The sequence below is a fragment of the Cyprinus carpio genome, chromosome A18, assembly GCF_018340385.1.
Source record: "Cyprinus carpio isolate SPL01 chromosome A18, ASM1834038v1, whole genome shotgun sequence".
NCBI classification, from domain to species: Eukaryota; Metazoa; Chordata; class Actinopteri; order Cypriniformes; family Cyprinidae; genus Cyprinus; species Cyprinus carpio.
Window position 1 is genome coordinate 29,980,223 of NC_056589.1, and position 21,750 is coordinate 30,001,972.

A 21,750-nucleotide genomic window follows, 5' to 3' on the forward strand; every position below is an offset into this window, starting at 1 on the left:
AGACAAGGGTCACGACGAGGTGTTCCCCATAGCGACCCCTAGAGGACGCAGTTTGTTATGCTACACCTACAGCAAATAAATCAACAAGATATTTTTGATCTTTGATCTAAGAAGGAAGAGGAGGATGATGGCGGTCCAGTGCATACAAGAAGAAAGGTTTGTAGTTTTAGTTTCCACATTCTTATTTTTTTGAATGCAACTGAATGTAATTACTTCAATGATGTTAGAGTGAAGAGGATTTGTTTGTACTATTAGTATTATAATTCTAGAAGAATGTTCTTTTCAAATAATCTCAGTTAACTAAATATAAGCTAGTTGCAGTGATTTTTGTATTATTCTCCAAATTGTGAAACTTGTGGTATTAAATAAATTCAATGCACACAGACTGAAGTAGTTTAAGTCTTTGGTCTATAAAGCTATACAGAACTTTAAACTTTATTTTTAAAACTATAAAGAACTTTAATTACTTGAAATAAAAGAAACTTTATATAACTTAATATATATTCCTTTTGCTTTAATTACTTTAATTAAAGAACTCACTGGACTAAGATGCAGAAAGACATGCTACACAAAGAGCAACAACCAAGAACAGTATTCACTGATAAAATTATTCATAGTAACAGTTATGTAATAATTATTTAAATTATTTTACCAAATACAATTATGTTTCATTCCAAACACTCTGCCATTTACCAATGTGCTTTTCAAAACACCTTTTACAATTTTAATGTTTTAACCTTTATTTATTAAATGTTATGGTTCAAGTGTACACATAAATGCCTCATTCATTCAAGTAATGCATGGGTAATTTTCCAAAATGTTAAATATTTTATCTAGATCACAGTAGCCTACGCCGGAAATCCGGCGTGGTGCCGGAACGCTATCACCCCTGTTATTGTATAATTGCTGTTTTTTCTGTAATCACATGTTTTTTTTAATATTGCTTTTATAATAATGAGATGTTTATAGATTCATGTTACTTATGTATTATAATCTATATAATTTAAATAAAAGTATAGTTTTTTTTTTTTATATTCAGGTCAATTTTAAATGAACTATTAATGAACAGTACAGTAGATACTGAAATGAAACTGGACTAAGTCTGGTGAGTCCGGCTTGGATGAGGCAGTGTCTGTAAGTTACAGATGTCACATCTGGTCCGGTTGATTCTGTCCAGAATCTGAAAGTACACAGGCATCCAGGCCAGGTGCTGCAGATGGATCCAGCCTGATGGAGAAGTGTCTAGCAGGTGAAAATTTACCTGAAAATGGCCCGAAAGGTAATGGAGGGATTGTGTATGAGGTAGATGTAAATAAATAGATCAGGAAATGTCAAATTTGTAAGTTTTAAATAGACTTTAGTGGAGTCAGCAGTTAAGCTTGACAGAAAATAAAGATCTAATCCTTAAATATCTATTTTGTTTAAATACCATTGTTTTCCGTTGTTGGTGGAGTGTTATTTTGATTTCCAGTCACTGAGGAGAGGCTACGTAAGGTCCTAAAGATAGCGGCCGCAACAAAAAAGTCAAGTGACTGAAACCCATGAATACAAATAAACTAGAATTGAATTGAATTGAATCTGATGGCTCAGAGTTTCATTCAGCTTTAGCTGCTTTACAGCAATTTCAGTTTAATCTAGTCCATTACATTCAAGTCTCTTTTTACAATTCATAATATTCATTCTTGAGTGATTTCTCTCTGATTTTAATGTTTAAATATTTAACAACCAAAAAAATAATAAAAACAAAAAAAATCGTAATTTTTAAAGTGCACTTCAAAAATCAGTATCTCTCAGTTTGATTCCTCTTTAAGTGTTTTTTTTTTTAAACAAACATCTCAACAATTAAGTTGAGGGTTTATACAAAGGGTTTATAAAGAACAAATTCACAATATCTTAATTATTTACAGTTTTTTTTTCTTTTGTTAACAAGCATTGTTCAATACTGAAGATTTTTCAGAACATTTTCAGAACAGTTCACACATTCAGTGGTACAGAAGTCTATGCTAAACAAATTGTGAATAATTTTTCATTGCTTTCAGACAAAACGCATTCAGTGACCGCATTTCTGTTGGTAATGCAGGCTGTATGAACAGTTTGAAAATGTGGCTTCAGAATTGAACAATGGTTGTTAGCAATTACAAAAAAACAACAACTGTAAAAGCAATTTGTTGTAAGAGCCAGTAATTTTCATAATACTCGATTGCAAATTTCAAGCATAAGCTCAATTAGTGCACAAGCTAAGATGTTTATAATTTCATATGCTGCCATTTCTGATTTATTTCAGATCCAAAATTGTTTACAGTTATCTAAGCAAATGCCTCATGAAGTGATTTTCTGATTTTCTTGTCAGTTATTAACCCAATATCATGTAAATACAACTGTGACATAGACTCAAATAAGTGTTTATCACATACTTGAAAACAAAAAAAAAGTAGTTTGTAAATCGTGACTTTATATTTCCACATATTTGACACCAAAACATGTTGAAGCATGATCTGTGGGGAAAATCATTCATATATTTTCATAAGTAAGGATTTTGCATTGAAATGATCAGTGAAAAAATATCAAAAACATCAAAATATATCTGTGAATATGTTGTATATGATAATTAACAGACATTTGTAGCATCATCAGCTAAAATAGGATATTACAACATTTAGAAAGCCTTCTGTAAAAAGTTTATTGTAATAATTAGATGAATAAAGATTAGAAAATTACCATGTGTTTATATTTATGATTTCTGTAATAATCACTTATGTTCATTAAAGGTACCTTCAAAGGTTGAAGTCGTAGCCTAATGGTTAGAGATTTGGACTCGTAATCAAAAGGTTGTGAGTTTGAGTCTCAGGCCGGCAGGAATTGTTGGTGGAGGGGGCTCTCTTCACCCTCAATACCACGACTGAGGTGCCCTTGAGCAAGGCACTGAACCCCCAACTGCTCCCCAGGTGCCGCAGCATAAATGGCTGCCCACTGCTCCGGATGTGTGTTCATGGTGTCTGTGTGTTCACTGCTGTGTGTGTGCACTTTGGATTGGTTAAATGCAGGGCACAAATTCTGAGTATGGGTCACCAAACTTGGCTGTATGTCACGTCACTTAAAAACACTTCTTGCTCTGTTGATCACTGTATTTAACATTATATTTAAAGGATTCAGTACAGTATAGAAAATATTCCTGAAAGTTGCATGCAAACATCCATAATAGCATTGACATGAAGATAAATCTTGCAGTATTCTGTTATTTGTAGAGTATTTTACTCTAATATTGTATTAATCTCTATTTCCTCTGGATGCTGCGAGTCCTTCCTCTCTGCAAAATAAATTCAACACAAAAGCATTTACTGAGCTCTCATGAGTGCAGATCGTTCCAGATCAATGTGAATCATCCCAGAAACTCACCAGCTCTTCTTGCACAGATGATCTGAAGAAGAATCACAGTAGGAGCAGCAAACACTGCAAAACTCTACAATAATCACCATCACTGCAGGACAGATGAGAGAAAGGAAGAAGAGAAACTGTAAATGACTGAAGTCAAGGCTTTTAAACTATTGTTTTTGTTTGTTTAGTTTATTTATATAGCACACTACAACAACAGTCGTTGACCATTGTGCTTTACAAAAATTGTAAAATCAAAATAATAAAACTACACACAATGACAAAGTATATACAGAGGGAAAATAAGCTCAGGACAACTCAAATATTATAAGCCTTGTCTAAAAGGTGGGTTTTAAGTTTTACTTTAAACAGAGATTCTGTAGTGATTATCCTAACAGATAAAGGAAGTCTGTTCCATGATTTGATGCCAGCTATGAAAAAATCCCAGTCTCCCTTTCTTTTTAACTGTGACCTGGAGACCTTTAACAGTTTCTGATCTGATGACCTTAAACATCTAGCAGTCACAAGTTTAGCCCATTTAAAACCTTAAAAATAAAGAGTAAAATCTTAAACTCTCTTCTAAAACATATCGGCAGTCACTGCAGAGAGAGAAAGACAGGGGCGATGTGCTCGAATTTATGTGCGTCAAGAAGTCTGCCAGCTGCATTTCGGACTATGAATGATTATGGCATGACAAAGCATTTACAGATTTACTGACAGTTTCAGTGGTGTTAAATTATCAGCATGAATCAACTGCATTCAAAACCATTTCATTTCAGTTTTTATTTTATTTATTTATTTTTTGCTTCAGAGATTCAAAGCTCATGATCAGCAGCTCTTACATCTCTAGAGAAAACTTAGTTTACATCTAGATACTGATTCTAGAAGAAACCACTGGAGGATGGATTTGAGTTTTTATTTTAGATTAGTTTCTACAGTTATATTGTAAATGTGACTGTAAAGCACTGAAATGAGTAAGACATGCATAAAATGCCCTTCTGTGTATAATTCTCTCAGTGGTCTGTGAAGCTGTAGTCAGGTCTGTAGCCAGTGATATTGTTTATCTGTAGAAGTTGGAGAATTTTTAGTTCAGATGTAGAAAACATCATTCATCCTAACATATCAAGAGTCTGGTTAGCAGAGTTTGTATCCCCCTCATATTTGCTGCATGAAAACAGACTATACCATGATGCATTCTTTCTGCAAACTATAGAGTTTGTTTCCTAAAATGAAGTCAGTGTTGTGATCTGGTGAGCTGCAGAAGATGATACCTTGATAAATACGTTCAGAGTTGCATCTGCTGATAATCACTGTTGAACAGCTGCAGAAGATGAACGATTTGCATCATAAGACTGTAGATCACTGCATGAATCACTGCATGACATGCAATGTTAATTAGCTTTTTCAAAGTTTGTGTTCCATCATCAGGTGAAGAAAAGAATAAAGAGTGGTGTTTCCATCAAGGCTCATTCTATCTATAAACAGCTGTTTAGGACATTGAGCATCCAGCTTTTTACCAAAAGCTGCACTAGAGAAATAATAGTATAATTAAGCACAATTTATTCATATTTGCTTTTTAGTATACCTAAATGTATTTGTGGCACACTATAAGTTAGTATACTTAAAGTCAGGTAAACTGGAAGAACTAATTTTGTACTAAATATTATTTTAGTTGTCCAAAAGCAGTGCTGAAGTTCAAATAAAGTTGTGTTAAATATACTTGTTTGTGCTGAAGTGGAACTATTCCAAGTATACTTACAGTAAGTACACTTTAAATATCCACACTTGTATTTAAGTTTTGAAATGCAGAATTCACTCAGCATACACTTCAAATGTATTTTGGTGACATTACAATTACAATTCAGTTACACTGTAAGAGTGTTGAACATACATTAATATTATACTAACAAACTGAGCTCAAGCTACCCTAGTGAAAGAAAAGTATACTTGCAGCCAGACTAATTGTCAGTTACTCTTCCCAAGTGTGTTAATGATCAAACTTGAAGCTGTGCTATTTTCAAACAACTATTTTTTGTACTAAGTGTATTTTAGTTGTAATAGAATTATACTAAAGTATAACTTTAAGTGTATTTAGTGTACTTTTTTTGTGCTAAATCGGAACAACTTCAAGTATACTTAGTACACTTTAAGTATATACCTATTTACATGCTTGATTCGTGATATTAAAGTGTACTTTTTTGTATTACGAATATATATCAAATTAATTATGAATGTATTTGAAACACACAAGCAATATACTATAAATGTATGTATTTTTAATGAGTAAAGTCCATTAGTATAAATATACCAAAATATTTTTCCTAGTGATCCAAAGAACCGAACAATTATGGTAATTTCATAAATTGATTGATAGACTTTTAAAGGTTATTAACAGTTCAAACAGTGTTTATTTAAACCTCAAATGGTTTTAGCATCGCAAAACATAAAATGCACCAAACATGTTCTTAAATAAAAAGAATGCTGAAAGAAACAAACATAAAAAAAAAACATTTTGTAACAGCAGCAAAACTCTTAAATAAAAAGAATGCTGATTACTTTATATTTTTTTAAAGTACACTTATTTCGAATAAAATAAATACAATAAAATAAAATCAATACAACACAATACAAAATTTTAAATTATACATGTCCAAAAAATAGTGCAATTCTGTAAAGAACTGGCCGCTCACACATCAGATGTACTTGTGTGTGGAAACTAGGGTTATAATGATATATAATTTAATAATAATTTAATTAATTTATGCATTTAGCAGAAAAGTGACTTACAGTGCATTCAGGCTAATTTTTTACCAGTATGGGTGTTTTTGGGGAATTGAACCCATAACCTTTTATGCTGCTCATGCAATTTCTCTACCACTGAGCCACAGGAACACTATACTGGTGTGACATTTTATCACGATTTGAACATGCACGGTTATCATCCAGCAAACATTTGCATAGCTACGGTTTTTTAAGGTTTTTAATAAATGAATGAATATAAAAAAATCTTATGCAAATATATGCAACTTATTTCCGCTCAGCTGCTTACACACACGTGCAGCGGAGAAAGAGACTTAGATTAGATTATATCTCATCTCCATCCCCACCAGAAAAACAGTTAATATCTGCAGTACAGGAATACTTTGGATATAAAAACAAAAAAAAGGAACGTGGGGTTGTCCTTGAGGACGGATCCAACTTGCAGAAAAATGTGGATGCAAAGTGGCTGCAAAAGCAGGCAATACATCCACCATCTCCGCTCATATTCACAGACACCATCCCTCCGTGCAGATGAAGGTGTCACATTAATAACGAGTTAAAGCCGTATGATTTCCGTGAAGCAGAGGGAGTCCCAGTGCAGTCGTGAACATGGGATTTACAGTATAATGAGGATGTCACATAAAACACACAATCTGATAGATGGATAAGTCAAAGCTAGATATGATATGTGTCTGTGAATATTTATGCACAAAGAGACAGCTATATAAATAATCTGCTTGTTTCTGCATGTCTCTGAGTGGCGCTGTTTTATCTGCTACAGACTGAGGAAGGATTTGTTCACTCAAATAACTTGTTCTTCTTCTTTTAGGAGTCATTGTTACTGATAAGAATTATTGTTTAATATATACCGTGATATTTTCTGAGACGATTATCATACCGTTACAACCCTTAACTTTTCTGTTTACTACTTCAGACTGTAAATCTCCTGAATTAAACCCATAATATCTTAACAGAATGAACATCTCGATTAGCAGTGAGGAACTGTATCAGTATGTCACGTCAATATTGCTTCCGGTGTCAGTCAAACATACAGTATACAACACGAAGTGAGTACACACATAGCATCACTATAAATCACACGATACAACACTATTCAAATTTGAAAAGTGTAGTATTTACAGTACGAATCATTTAAATTGTAATGTAGGCGATGCATTTTTCTGTAAGCTGCTTTGAGAAGTTAGTGTATAAATGAGGCATAAAGTGCAAAATCAGCTGAAGTGTTCTGAGCTTGAATTGAATCTTTATTAAATAAAACATGTAAATAAATATAATTTAATAAATATATAATAAATTCCTAACACACCGTTTCCTCTTCCTCCTCAACAGCAACTTTAAGATAAGTGCAAGTCTTCTGCACCCGCACAAAATACCTTTTTTGTAATGCATTATTAAAAGTCTTACTATAACTCATAGCAGATCAAGAAACTAACCCTTATGTGGAAAGACTTCTGAACATAATCACTAAGGATCAGAAGTCAAACTGAAATTTAATAGTTATGTGCGTGCAGCGGGTCTCTACAGAATTGAAAATGTTGGACCGTGAATACTGCATTATCTTCCAGTGTATCAGTCAAACACATCAGACCTCTACTTCATGTGCTCTGAAAGAACCAGTGTTTGTCTGGACTGTGTGTGTATGAGCTGATCAATGTTCAGATTTACATTTCATTATAAAATGTTGTGCTGCTACATTTGTAAAACTAGCAAATCACCCAAAAATGAAGAAATATATTTAAAAACCTTTCATAAGGTGATGGTTTACATCTCGCAGAACACTAAACCCATCAATTAAATCAGTGTGAATTCTACTTAACTTGCTTCACTTGAGGCTCGTGGTATTGCAGCCATCTTGTTGTCTTTGACATCCAGCTCTCCACGCTGCCTTTACTCTGAAAACATGATTTAAAAACATATGCAAGGATGAGTTTTGAATTAACACCAGGTGCAAATATCAGTCTGAAATGATAAATAATGTTATTAAAACAGCCATAAATGCTCCTGGAGCTGCTTTGTTTACCGGGGCTTCGCCTGCATTAGTAAACTTAATTAACATCACATGAATGTCCTGGATGAAACTGATGAAGCGGGTCATAAGTAACGATTAAATTAACATAATTTAAATGATTAAAAAGAGTTATAAGTTATTGTAATATAGTGAATGGATGGGTTTGTCTCACCTGTTGCTTTAGTTTCTCCACGCCGAGAGTGTCGGTTATCTGTCAGACATCTTTCTGGTTTAAAAGACAAAAAACACAGAATTGTTTGTCTGTGTCCGACTGAGAAAAGCACAAATAATATTTATTATTTTCTCACTCACAAACTGTGGTGTAAAACACTGCATATTTAACACTTGCCGTTGATAACTTTGATGTCATGTTAGTTCCTCTTTGCTAGCTAATACATTAGCATTGCTGAGCTGGTTAATCTTCAAATAATATTATATGACAATAAATCATAAACATTCAAAAGCTCTTTAAATAGTAATAAAAGAAGCTTGAAATGCTTACCTGTTGTTTTTGAGTGACTCTGAGTGAAGCTCAGCTGTGATTGGACGCTTGACGATCACGAGACTGACTAGAAAACCCAAAATGTTTTTTTCAATCTTTTTTAGAAAATACACTAAAAAATATATATTTTGCCATAAGTAAAAATTATTACATTCAAAAAAGCTATCTGCAGGCATTTAAATAAAACAAAATGTTGAAATGTAGTGTAAATACTAAATTTGTCTGTATTTAAATGATAATTTTTGAAAGTCAATCAAATTGTTTCTATATAAATGTAGCTTAAATAAAAAGATTGCCACTTGCCTAGAATAAATTTAACAGAATTATTTTTTTTTTTCAGTTAAATATAATAAATATTAGTAAATGTATGTACTATTGTTTATGTATTTTTTTGATTAGCCACAAACACAAAATGTGACTTTATAATATATTACAACTTCAGGTTATTAAAGTCGGTAACTTTTGGGGCTCGCGTCTGACGGAAGAACATTGTAGCTGGAGCTACTTCTCTCTGTTTACATCAAAGTAAATGCTTAAATAAGTGAACAGGTATTACAATTACTCTTGCAGCGTTAAGTGATGATCAACCAGACTAAAATCTGTCCAACAATTGTCACTTACAAAGGTGTACCAGAGTGGGATTCAGGGGATAAGACAAAACACGGGTTTGGAAAAATAACTCATGATATACTCGCCACTTATAGGTATTTAAATACATTTCAACATTGAAACAATACCGTAAGTACAGTGCATTGTTACAATGATCCGGGAGCTTTATTTTGTTTAGTTAAAAAATATTCATAAAATATATTTAAATGCAGAAGTGCAAATAAATATACTTCATAATATTAACAGAACTTTCAATTAAAGCATATTTTTGTAAAATATATTTTTTAGAAAATATACTAAATTACAATTGTTTTAAAGTGTGTTAAAAGTTGTATTGTGAAAATAGAAAAAAGCATGATACTAATATACTTTTTATATATTTAAAGTTAGTTGTTTTTTTGTTAGTTTTTTTGAAATGTTTTATTAATATTGGTAAAATATAAATAAAATAATAAAAATAATAAATAAAAAATAAAGATAGTCAGAGAGTCTTCTGAAATTGAGTTAGGAAAGTTTCTCACCTGAACTCTTGACAGTGTATGTGACTGAGGTCTTGGTTGATCTCTCTGAGTAACTTCACATCTCTCTCTCTGTTGTGATCTTCATTCAGGAGGTGTTATATTCAGAGTGATGATACAGTGTCCTGATGAGAATGATATCTGATATCTGGAGTCTGATCTTGTCAGTTTAACACCAGCCTGATTCACTCCAGAACAGCTCAATTCTCTCAGAACTGGATCGAATCATCACCACAAGAGACTCGAGGATATGAATACAGCTGACAGAAAGAGAGAGAGTCACAGAGAGACCTGCACTGATCTCAGTCTGTGAGACTGAAACACACAATAACACACACATCACACACTCTTCAATCATCAGGAGAGTTTAAATGAAGAATTTGTTTATTTTAAATTGACCACATTATCATAACATTACCATGAAGAACATGCAGATAAACACCAGCATCAGTTCCATGATATTGATAATTCAAGCATGTGTTTTGTTGTATTGTTTAAGATCCATAATCTTCTGTTGAGATGTTGTTGATGTTCAGAGAGCAGTCAGACCCCAGACTCAGTCTCTCATGTCTCTGTGTGTCTTTCTTCTTTATCCCTAAACAAATTAGTTCAACTGCTGCTGAATGACTGAATCTGTTATAGTTCCATGTAGTTGATGTGCAGTCATGAAGAGCATTATTACAGGGCAGACGGACATTTTCACCAGAACTGATGAACACATGAGCATCTTCTACTCCACTGGTACCTGAAACACAAGAACATCTGAGTGATTATTGTGTTATATATTAATAAATGAAGCTTATAAAAACGAACCCCTGTGACAGCAGGTCATTCCTCAGGGTCAGATATCAGTGCATTCAGGAATAAAACAGCATTTGCAAATGTGAGATCAGAACAACGGCCCAGGAAGAATCAACCATGTTCAAACCAACTCAATCCCAGACTCCAGGCTAGACCCCTCCTAGTAAAAAACACTTGAATATATATTAATATAATAATGTGTTTACCTGTGAGAAGTGAAGAGAGAATAGCCAGTCCCAGCAGAAACAAATGACACATATCAGCCATTTCTCTTTCTCTCAGTCTTTCCAGATCTTCAGCAGCTTCTGCAGTTGAGATGTTGAGACTGACAAAAAATTCAACCAGCTAAAAGAAAGAGGTGGAAAGACTAAAAGAGAGCCTGAGTTCCCTTCAAACGATCCTGCATGCCCCTTCAGTCTCATGTTGAGATCACAGCTCTGAAAATACTACAGGAAACATGTAATGTCACACTAGATGCAAGGCTTACTACCCAGAGCAAAAGGTTCTGCAAAGAGAGTGAATATATGAAGTCAAAACAGGGCCACATATACTTGCAAAAGAAGTGAAGCATTGCTAAATAAAATTAAGTTTTGCAAATTGAGGGCAGAATATAATTGATGTGATTTTTTAGAATTGCTAAATATTTTGCAAAAAAAATAAAAATTGCAAAATATAAAAAAAAGAACAATGAAAGCATTGCTATACATATTTTCCATGGCCATATCTACTAATTTATTTGCAACTCTGCTTTTATTTCAGTCAAGTGTGAGCTTTCCCCTTTGCGCTGCACTTGAGTTTCGATGTTTTGTTGTGTTGTTTTTGTAAAGGGATGGGGGCGTGTACAACATGCCTGGACACGCCTCCCTGGAAGTGATGTCATCGACTGAGACGCTGCTCACTGATCCAGGTACCGTCATGAGCAGAGACATGCGGGTGGATCATTTAAAACATGCATGTTTTCATTGTATTCACTTTTTTATTAAATTTATTAATGACTATTAGCAGCGTTTGCTAAGTTAAAGAAGTTGTTAACATGAACCTCTGCTGTTTATTTCTCTCAATGTGCACACTTTTATAGCATTCAGATGTGTATTTTTTTATTTGGCTAACTACATGTGTATTAACAGTGTTTGTTTAAAATCTCTTAACTTGTGGGAGGACGCCAGCGCACAGAAGTGTTCTTTGTTTACATTAGTTCAGAGTTATTGCTAGGTGTAAGAGAATGCAATCAACTTCATAAACTATACATCATTAAAAAAATCTAAGACTCAAGCTTCATGTAGCAGGGTGGTGTAACACTTATTGCTATTGGCTGGTGTCATGCTAAAACATTAAAGCTATCAGAGCCCATTTTGGAAGGTTATAAAAACGAGAGTGTTTTGTGGCTCGGGATGCATCAGTGGTTCCACCCTTTTTCTTGTGGATCCTCCCAGGTGTGAACTGATAGGTGTAGTAGCAGTAAAGCTGCACATTCTTTGATATGGATAAGCACGGGATGGTAATATCAGTGTAGGCTACCTGTTACTAGGTGCTGGGCAATATATATATATATTAACAGCTATTGTTACAAAGTAAATACAAAATTTTTAGTGCAAATTTAAGCAGTTAAACAAAATCTAGACTGTGATCACTAACTGATTTTTATTAAATGAACACATGTATATGTAACTCAAGTAGTGCAAAAAAAAGTACAGAAAGTGCATTCTGTCAACTTTTTTAGTACATGCAATTCTCAATTTAAATGTGCAACTGGGGGAATTTATTATTATGTGTGTTATTATTATTATGCATATATTATTATTAGCTTACATATTTTTATTTTCTCTTTTTCTAAGTTTAAAAGCTAAGAACACAAGTCTGTCTACTGTCTCTTGGTTTAAGAGAAGCTCTATGGCATGGAACTATGTTCTCATTGGCTTTAAAAAACACTCTCAGATGGGGAGCTTGTTGCTGTGGCACATAGCACGTAAATCTCTCTATATATATATATATATATATATATATATATATATATATATACCAAAGACTTATGCACTCTCTCTGTCTATATTATGAAAACTGGGAAAACAAATGAAAAATATTATAACAGTGAAATTCCTTATAGTAATTCCAAATTCTCTATTCACACAGCAGCGATTGAGTAAGTGCATTTGGGTGATTCTATAATTGCAGGAACATTTGGTGTCCGAAGCCAGTATTTTTTTCTGCTTTTTTTCAAATGGTTATATTTTTTATTATTTTAATAATTTGTTACTTATTGTTATGAATTATAAGATGTTACAGTCAATAACAATATAATAATTTGTGTAAAAAGTATCTTAAATAGCTCAAAATCATGATTTTTTGTTGTCTGAATGAGTGGATTTCTTCCATCATGTATCATTGTGTAATCAAAATATTTTATTGTATTTTTCTTTGTATGTATTACAAAAATACAAAATACTTAACTTTACGTAATTCTACAACATCATTAATTTCCTCTGTTTAAAAATAACTTTTTGTCTTATAAAAATGTGTCCATAATCTCTTGCATCCAACTCTGTTACCGTTTACAATATTTTGCCACACAAATTCTGGTGAAATTATCTCCCACAGCTATGTAAGATACAGGAAGTTATGACACTTTCTCTCACTGATAAGATCTGAAGCACTGAAAAGTCTGTGTGCTCTCTCTGAGAAGATATTTTAATCTAAAAAGTTCTTATATCAAGAGTTATTTTGAACATCAACGCTGTTACCACAATATCAAAAGGAAAACAAAATGTATCACTGATCACAAACTGGGTTATTTATAGCTATTTTAATCATGATTTCATTAGTGCCATGTGCTCTTAGCATTTATGCTAACAAGTGGAGTTTTTGTCAAAAATAAAAATAAAATTGTATATACTGTAGATGTAACTACTGTTGTATATTGAACTGCATTACCCAAAAGAGTGTGCAGGGGAACGGAAGCTGGAAATAATAAAGAAAGAAAGGATCATCGGGCTGGATAGTCGACACACGCACTGCACGTTATGCCTGAGTTGTGTTTATTCAAAATACATTGATCACGAAATGGTGAAATACAAAACAAGCGCATGGTGTCAGAGAATATAACGAACTTACACAGACGAGAAGATGGACTCCGCCGGTGTTCCGATGCTCAGGATGGACTGGGATTCCTGATTTGCCTAACTCGTGGAGGAGATTTACGACAACAACGGCAGAACCGATGTTCAAAGGCCCACTCCACGAAAAAATCGGGAGGAGGAACATTGCAGCTATCTCCTGTTATGGGTAGGAGAAAAAGGCAGAGACATTTATAACACCTGGACGCTGACTGACAAGAACGCAAAGGTTTTAGGCACGTACTACGAAAGATTCAAAGCATATGTGATGCCGGAAAGAACCACATCTTCGCCCGCGGTACAAATTCCCGCGAGAAAGTACAAGCGGAAGGTGAGAGCTTTGACATTGTTTAGTCCACAGAACTAAAATTATTAGTTAAGGAACTGCGGATGTCATCGCCTAATACAGACGAGATGGTAAGAGACAGGATAGTCTTACGCCATAAACTCCGCTTAAAAAGTGAAGGAGAAGTTGTTAAACTATGGACCAGATTTAACCCTTGAGAGAGCCATAGACATTGCGATCTCACGAAGAAATAAGCGCAGGGACAGCTGAAATCTATGGCCGGGCAGCACAAAACAACTCAAACGCAACAGGTTGCGCATGCGATGTTCAAACGAAGCAATAAGCAGAAACATGTAAAAAGCTACCACCAGAGCGAACAGAGACCGCATAAGATCTACAACATGCGATCGATGCCAGCGCTCTGGAGTGCATAGAGACAAGGAAAATGCCCAGCCTTGGGTAGACAGTGCAAGAAGTGCGGGAAACCAAACCATTTCGCATAAAGGCTTGCAAATGCGCCCAACAAGCGATGGAAGCAGAAAAAACGTACATGCGTTGAATAACGACACCCGAACAAACTTACTGGAATCACCTCAGGAATTCTTCATCGACCACGATAACAAAGAGCACAGCAACGTGATAAACGAACAGGTTTTTGCCGAAATTGAAGTAGGTTCAGAGCTACAGAAGATTCAAATTGGACACTGGGGGCACAAGTAAATATAATACCAGAAAATAAAATAAGAGATGTCATCGGTGTCAGCCAACTTAACCCAGCAACCATCGTGGGTGTCAGGATATGGCGGGAGAACCCTTATCCGTGAGAGGAACATGCAGATTGCAATGCAAAAGCACAAAGGGACTCAAAGCCATGCAAGAATTCTATGTCGTTGACACCCAAGCACCGCCTATCCTAGGACTAAGAGCATGTCTGGAAAATGGATCTAATAAAACTGGTCCTCTCTGTACAAACTGATACCTGGCAAAGTGGCGATCTGCTGAGTGAGTTTGCTGGCGTTTTGAAGGGATCGGGAGAATTCCCAGGCGAGTGCAAAAATACACATAGTCCCAATGCAGTCCCAGTAGTATATCCCCCCACGAAAAATTCCATTCACACTACGCAGTCGTTCAAAGGAGGAATTAGAGAGAATGGAGCGCCAGGGAATCATCTCCTTAAAGGTAACCGAACCAACCGATTGGGTCAAGCGCTTTGAGTCGTGAGTGGAAAAACCCAAGCTGGGTAGCCATATCATCTCGACCAGCGCAACCTAAACAAAGCGATCAAAGGCCGCGTATCCATTGCCAACCCTGGGGCGTAATCTCCAGACTCACAGGCGCCAAGATACTTTAGTGTACTGGGCGCTCAGATCAGGATACTGGGCCATTAAACTGACGGAAGAATCATCGAAGCTTACCACATTCATCACGGTGGTCGGACCCGGTACCGTTTCCTCATCTGCCCTTGGGGATAATCTCTGCACAGGATGAGTTCCAAAGAGAAAATCGGCGAGAGATGTCTGAAGGGTTGCCGGAGTAGTGGCGCGATTGAAGCGATATCCTGGTATAATGGTCGCGACAAAACCGAACAACACCTACAAAAACCTGCGTGCAATGTTGGAAAGAAGCGAGGGCAAAGGGTGTCGTTTGAATCCTGAAAAACACGATTTGCGTGCTGGAGGTCTATTACTTTGGACACAGACTCACACATGACATCTGCATCAAACCAGACCCGAGAGAAAATTAAAGCCATAAAGGAAATGGAACCCCGAAGAAAAACAAAATCCGAACTGGAAACCATACTGGGTATGATAAATTATCTGTCCAGATTCGCCCGAGACTAGCAGAGATAAACGCACCGACGAAAACAGATGCTGAAGCAGGGCAACTTATGGTGCCATGGGGGACGAGGCGCATAGCGTTGCTTTCAACAAATCAAAGACTTGATCCACGGGGAGCGGGACCTGTATTACCATACTACAGCCCAAAGCGAAGAACTGGCGGCTGCAGGTCGGCGCTTCAAAAATGGTTTGGGCGCGGTACTTCTCCAACAGGAAAAAACAATCTCATAAACCTCAAAATCGCCACACAGAGGCGGAACAAGTGCGCACAAATCAAAAAAGAACTGTATGCCGTTCTGTTTGGGTTATAGCGATTTCACCAGTAATAATACAGGTCCTTCTCAAATTAGCATATTGTGAAAAAGGTCATTATTTTCCATAATGTAATGATAAAAATTAAACTTTCATATATTTTAGATTCATCGCGACACCAACTGAAAATATTTCAGGTCTTTTTATTGTTTTTAATACTGATGATTTTGGCATACAGCTCATGAAAACCCAAAATTCCTATCTCAAAAAATTAGCATATTTCATCCGACCAATAAAAAGAAAAGTGTTTTAATACAAAAAAAGTCAACCTTAAAATAATTATGTTCAGTTATGCATCTCAATACTTGGTGGGGAATCCTTTTGCAGCAATGACTGCTTCAATGCGGGCGGCGTGGCATGAGGGTAAATCAGCCTGTGGCACTGCTGAGGTGTTATGGAGGCCCAGGATGCTTGATGAGCGTGCCTTAAGCTCATCCAGAGTGTTGGGTCTTGCGTAGCCTCAACTTTCTCTTCACAGTATCCCACAGATTCTCTATGGGGTTCAGGTCAGGGAGAGTTGGCAGGCCAATTGAGCACAGTAATACCATGGTCAGTAAACCATTTACCAGTGGTTTTGGCACTGTGAGCAGGTGCCAGGTCATAATGAAAAACGAAATATTCATCTCCATAAAGCTTTTCAGCCATAAATCTCCTGATAGCTAGCTGCATTGACCCTGCCCTTGATAAAACACAGTGGACCAACACCAACGTGACATGGCAAAACAGATTCAGTAGGAGAGCAAAATGAGGAATCCATTGAACTAACCTGTCTGCGAGCACTTTACAAACCACCTTAAACAGAATATTGGTCTCATTTGCAAGTGCGGAAATTTTAGACATGGGCCATTGCTGTAAATGCATTTGTGTCTATTTTTAAACCCCACTGTAGCGACCAATGTCCTTTTTGTCATAAACGAGAGACTATTTTTTCATTGCTATCATTTCTTGTAAGCGACTAAACCCTCTTTTTGACCTTATTAAGGGTTTTTTTAAGAGTAGTGTAATACTAGTTTTTAAAACAAAATTTATTTTGGGTTTTTTTACAATTCAAAACCAAAAGTTCAAATGTCAAGTCATCAATTTTATTGTGGGACAAGCAAAATTGCTGTTTATATCACTAGGAGAAATAAGATTGAAGAAAGTCAGGACCATGTTGTTTTTAGTAGTTTTTAAAAATATGGTAAATCAAGATACTTATTGATTTTAATTTTCATAAATGTGAGTACGTTAAAGGTTTTTGAAACTCAGTTGGTGTTGTATGAGCTCTGGTTTCGTTGAAAATGAAAAGAAATGTCTTTGCAAGAGATTTATTTAATATATATATTATTATTCTTATTTTTTTTTTTTTTTTTTTTTTTTTTCCAAGTGTGTGTAAAGTGTTATAATTAAAAATTATTACATATATAAATCAGATTTTTGCTTGCAGTCTGGACATAAACTTAAAGTCAAAGTCTCTCCCTCTCTCTGTCTCCCTCTCTCTATCTCTCTCTCTCTCTCTCTCTCTCTCTCTCTCTCTCTCTCTCTCTCTGTCTCTCTCTCTCTCTCTGTCTCCAGTCTCTCCTCAGGTGTCCCTGTTGCAGAAGAATGGCTCCTCTCCAGTCTTGTGTCATGTCACTGGTTTTTATCCCAGTAATGTCACAATCACCTGGATGAAAAACGGACAAAAGGATTATAAGGATGAGGACGGAACCTTCAGAAGACTGTAAACTTTGAAACGGCTGGAAGTGATTGGAAGAAAAGAGCGAGTACAGCTGTGTGGTGAAGCACCAGAGCAAAACCATCAGGGAAGAGACTGATAGAGTGTGAAATCAGGGCTAATAACAGTAAGAGTCTTTGTAGAACATGAGGCTAATACATGTTTAAACAAACCATTATTCAGAGTGACCAGAACATACCAATGAACTGCTGCGTCACAGTCATAATCCATTTTGTGTCTTCAGGATTTTGTTATACAATATTAACATTGTCTGAATCTTTGAATAATCTGATGTTTATTTTCTAGAAACAGAAAGACTCTGCTCCTGTTGGCACTGACTGCACTTTTGTTGTTGTTCCTGTGGTTATTCTGTTGCTGGTCATTACAGTCCCTCGGTATTTATTATATAAGAAGAAATGGAAGTCAGGTGAGAAACAGTAATGTTTCACGTTTATTATCTTGGTATTGATAATCATATTTTGTAGTAGTTTTTAAAATTGATACTCCACCCCAAAATGAAAATTTTGTCATGAATCACTTACCCCCATGTCTTTCCAAACCTGTAAACGCTCTCCTCTGTGTCTCTCCATATCTAGCGTGCATGTATGCTCTTCTATATCATACTATTTCACAAGGATGCGCTGTTTTATTTTCAGAAGTCAAAAAGCTAAATACATCGTGAGAAACGAAGCGCATCCTTGTGGAAGAGTGAATATTCTGAAGAGCATCCCCAGCATACAGTGATGTGGAAAGACACAGAGGAGACTGGATGACAGCAAAGAAATTATTGAATAAAGTCATTATTTTTATTTTCTTCGCTTACAAAAAGTGTTCCCCGGTCGCTTCCATATAACAACCTAGATTGCAAACGTCTGATGGCAGATGGAGTATTCTGACGATGACTTTCATACCTTTTATAGACCTTGACACTGTTATTTATTTGGCAGTCTATGGGACAGTCTCAGGCCTCCCGGTTTTCATCCAAAATATCTTAAATTGTGTTCAAGACAAACAAAGCTTTTACGGGTTTGGAACGACATGGAGGTCAGTGATTAATGACAACATTTTCATTTTGGGGTGGAGTAACCCTTTAATGCAAGAACTTATGTACAGAAAATCTCATTTTATAATCATCAGAAATTCTCTCTGCTTGTGTTTCATGACTAAGGCCTTATGAGAATTAAAATATGTTGGTGACATGGTTTTTCATGAAGACATTTGCTTTGATTGCTTCAACAAAGACTTTTTCTTGATTATTGCATTTACAGGCCATTCTGATTGCTTCTCAGGATATATTACAGCCAGATGTAAGTAACCTGTCATCTGTGTTTGGTGTAAACATATCAGTAGAGGACGAGCTTGATGGAGTGGTGTAGTTTAAAGTTTTATATTTAAACACAAAATGTTTTGATCATGTAAAATTATTTCTGTTAATAAAGATGAAAGTTTAATTATACAATGAAACATCAGACCGTTAATAGTTCTATAAACATTGTATAAACATGATCTCTGCAAATCCAGAGGAAATTTTTGGAACGAGTCAGTAAAACGTTTTAAAAGTTGATTTTCTGTTGCAGCCTCTGACAGTGGCACTGAAAACTCAAGTCAGTCATCAACAGTGGCTTGAGACGTGAGTTATGTTTTATTAATCACTGCAGCTGTCTGGCCAGATGAGGTGAACCTGATTAATGTATTATTTTGATCATTTCAGGAGATCAGAAGGATGAATCAGGAGAATCATCAGTGCTTACTCATGGACCTCATGTGACTCCATCTTTTATTTTCCTCATTTATCACATCAATTATTCATTTTATGAGAATGTAATAGATTAAATTGTTAATGGAAAAATAATGATTATATTGTTAATGGAAAAATAAGGTGCATGATACTAGGAATATAAGATTATTTGAGGGGTGCAACAGTGATTATTGACTTAGCCTGTCTGTGAATATATGTGCTTATACTGCACTGCATTTAGTGATATTTTATATATTTATTGATATATATAAAAAAGGCACATGTTTGCTACCACTTGGAAAACAACATAAACAGATTGAAATGTAATATTAAATATTATTATATAAATCACAGATTTTAAAATATGCCATTGTCTGTTACGGAGGACACACATTGTCTCAAAATGCCATCAACACACTCATGCTCATATTGTTTTTTGCAGTGCACCTCGCTTATTAAAATAAACCATGGTTTTATTATAGAAAAGTGTAGTAACCATGTGTTTTACCATTTGTATAACCACAGTTTTACTACAAATACCATGGTTAAACTATGGTTAGTGTAATAAAAGCATGGCTAATTTGTGATTACCAGTGTAAAGCCTCAGGTACAGGAAATGTAAATTCATGTCTGTACAGTAGAGGGCGCTGCTCAAACAAGCCTTACAGTTGTGCTGCCATTCTGGATTCCATGAAGAATACTGCTCTTCAGCAATAATAATAAATAAATAAATACATAAATAAAGAAAAGAAAAGAACAAGAAACACAAATGTTATGTTTTTTCTAAAGTCATTTTTGTTTATTAGTATGGTTGAATTGAGTCACTGAAGGTCAGCAGCGAAGACATTGGTTAATAAAATGTAAGCTCAAATTGTAGCTTTTATTTATTTATTTATTTTTTTATTTAGTTTATAAATGTGTGAATTTCTGTCCTGATGGTTCTTTTCCATAACACTGAATGTTGTAACAAAGGTAATAAAGAGTTGGTTATTATTATTATCAAGTCTCTTTTACGGCTCAGACTGCATAGGTTAAAGCTTATGGGTCTGTCACGTGATGAACGAATGACTCAATAAACCAGAAGACTTGTAACAGGTGAACTAATTCAGTACAGAACCAATAGGAAGTTGTGCATGCGCAACTGAACGAATCACTCCCCGAGATCTACTTCTTTCGGTCCCGAGTCACATTAAAGATTTGATCAAAATGAAAGAATCGTTCAAGAACAACACATCACTATCAGTTAGTGGACAGAAGTCCTTCGACTACATAATAGTCAATTTAAGAGTCATTTTTGTTTTCCAACGAGTCCTAATTGGTTTAGACTAAGAGTGATTCATTGTATGTGAGGTAACTGACCTTTTATTAGTTGATTCAATTATATTTGGTCATAACATTATTAATTTTTTCCCCTTGTCTCATATCTGAATATAGTAACACTGTGAGTAGTCTACTGTGATTTTTCTTTTAACGATTTCTGTTTCTATCATTGTGTTTGATTTGATAGACATTATTCAGGTGATTCTGTCTCTGCTTTATGTTTTTATTTTATTTTGTATCGTTTTGGTAATTGTTTTATTGAATAAATCTCTAGACTTTCATATGGTCAACATGTTGTTTATTACTCTCAAACACATTAAGCACGGTGCCTTCAGTTATGAAACCTGTACTCTCATAACTAATTATTCCTGTAGTAGCATGGCCCCTTTAATAATGATGTGTGGAGTGCATGGTGGGTTGGTACGTCATGTAATCACGTAATTATATAGACACAGGTGAGATTTCAGTTTCCTCGTGGCATTGCACTGATGTGATCTGTTCATGTAGTGAGCATGATTTCACCAAGTACAACATGTTCCTGGATCAACATCCTTGCTGATCCTGGAACAACATTCCAATCAACCAATTCAGAATTGAGATATAACTTTTCAGGACATATCTGTTTTAGGCTTAAAATCAGGGTTGGGTGCTTCTTTTTACACTCTTGTTAATCAGCTATCATTTCACTGATCTTAGAAATAAATTATGGGCAGGGTTAGGTTTAGGGGTAGGGATTGGGTTAAGTCTATATTTTTGGACATTAATGTTGATCCAGGATCATCAAAAGATGTTGATCCAGGAACATGTCTTACTTGGCAAAATCATGGCGACCCTGTTCGTGTGGGTCGTGCATCTTCCT

The 21,750-nt window shown here is 35.3% G+C and overlaps 1 long non-coding RNA gene across 1 annotated transcript; it reads left to right on the top strand.

The window, feature by feature from the left end:
- Positions 1–18,199: 18,199 nt before the first annotated feature.
- LOC122148682 lies at positions 18,200–19,633 on the top strand. The gene is made up of 4 exons (XR_006162553.1): positions 18,200–18,260; positions 19,102–19,140; positions 19,411–19,463; positions 19,545–19,633. It is a non-coding gene; the product is annotated as an uncharacterized LOC122148682 (long non-coding RNA).
- Positions 19,634–21,750: the final 2,117 nt, after the last annotated feature.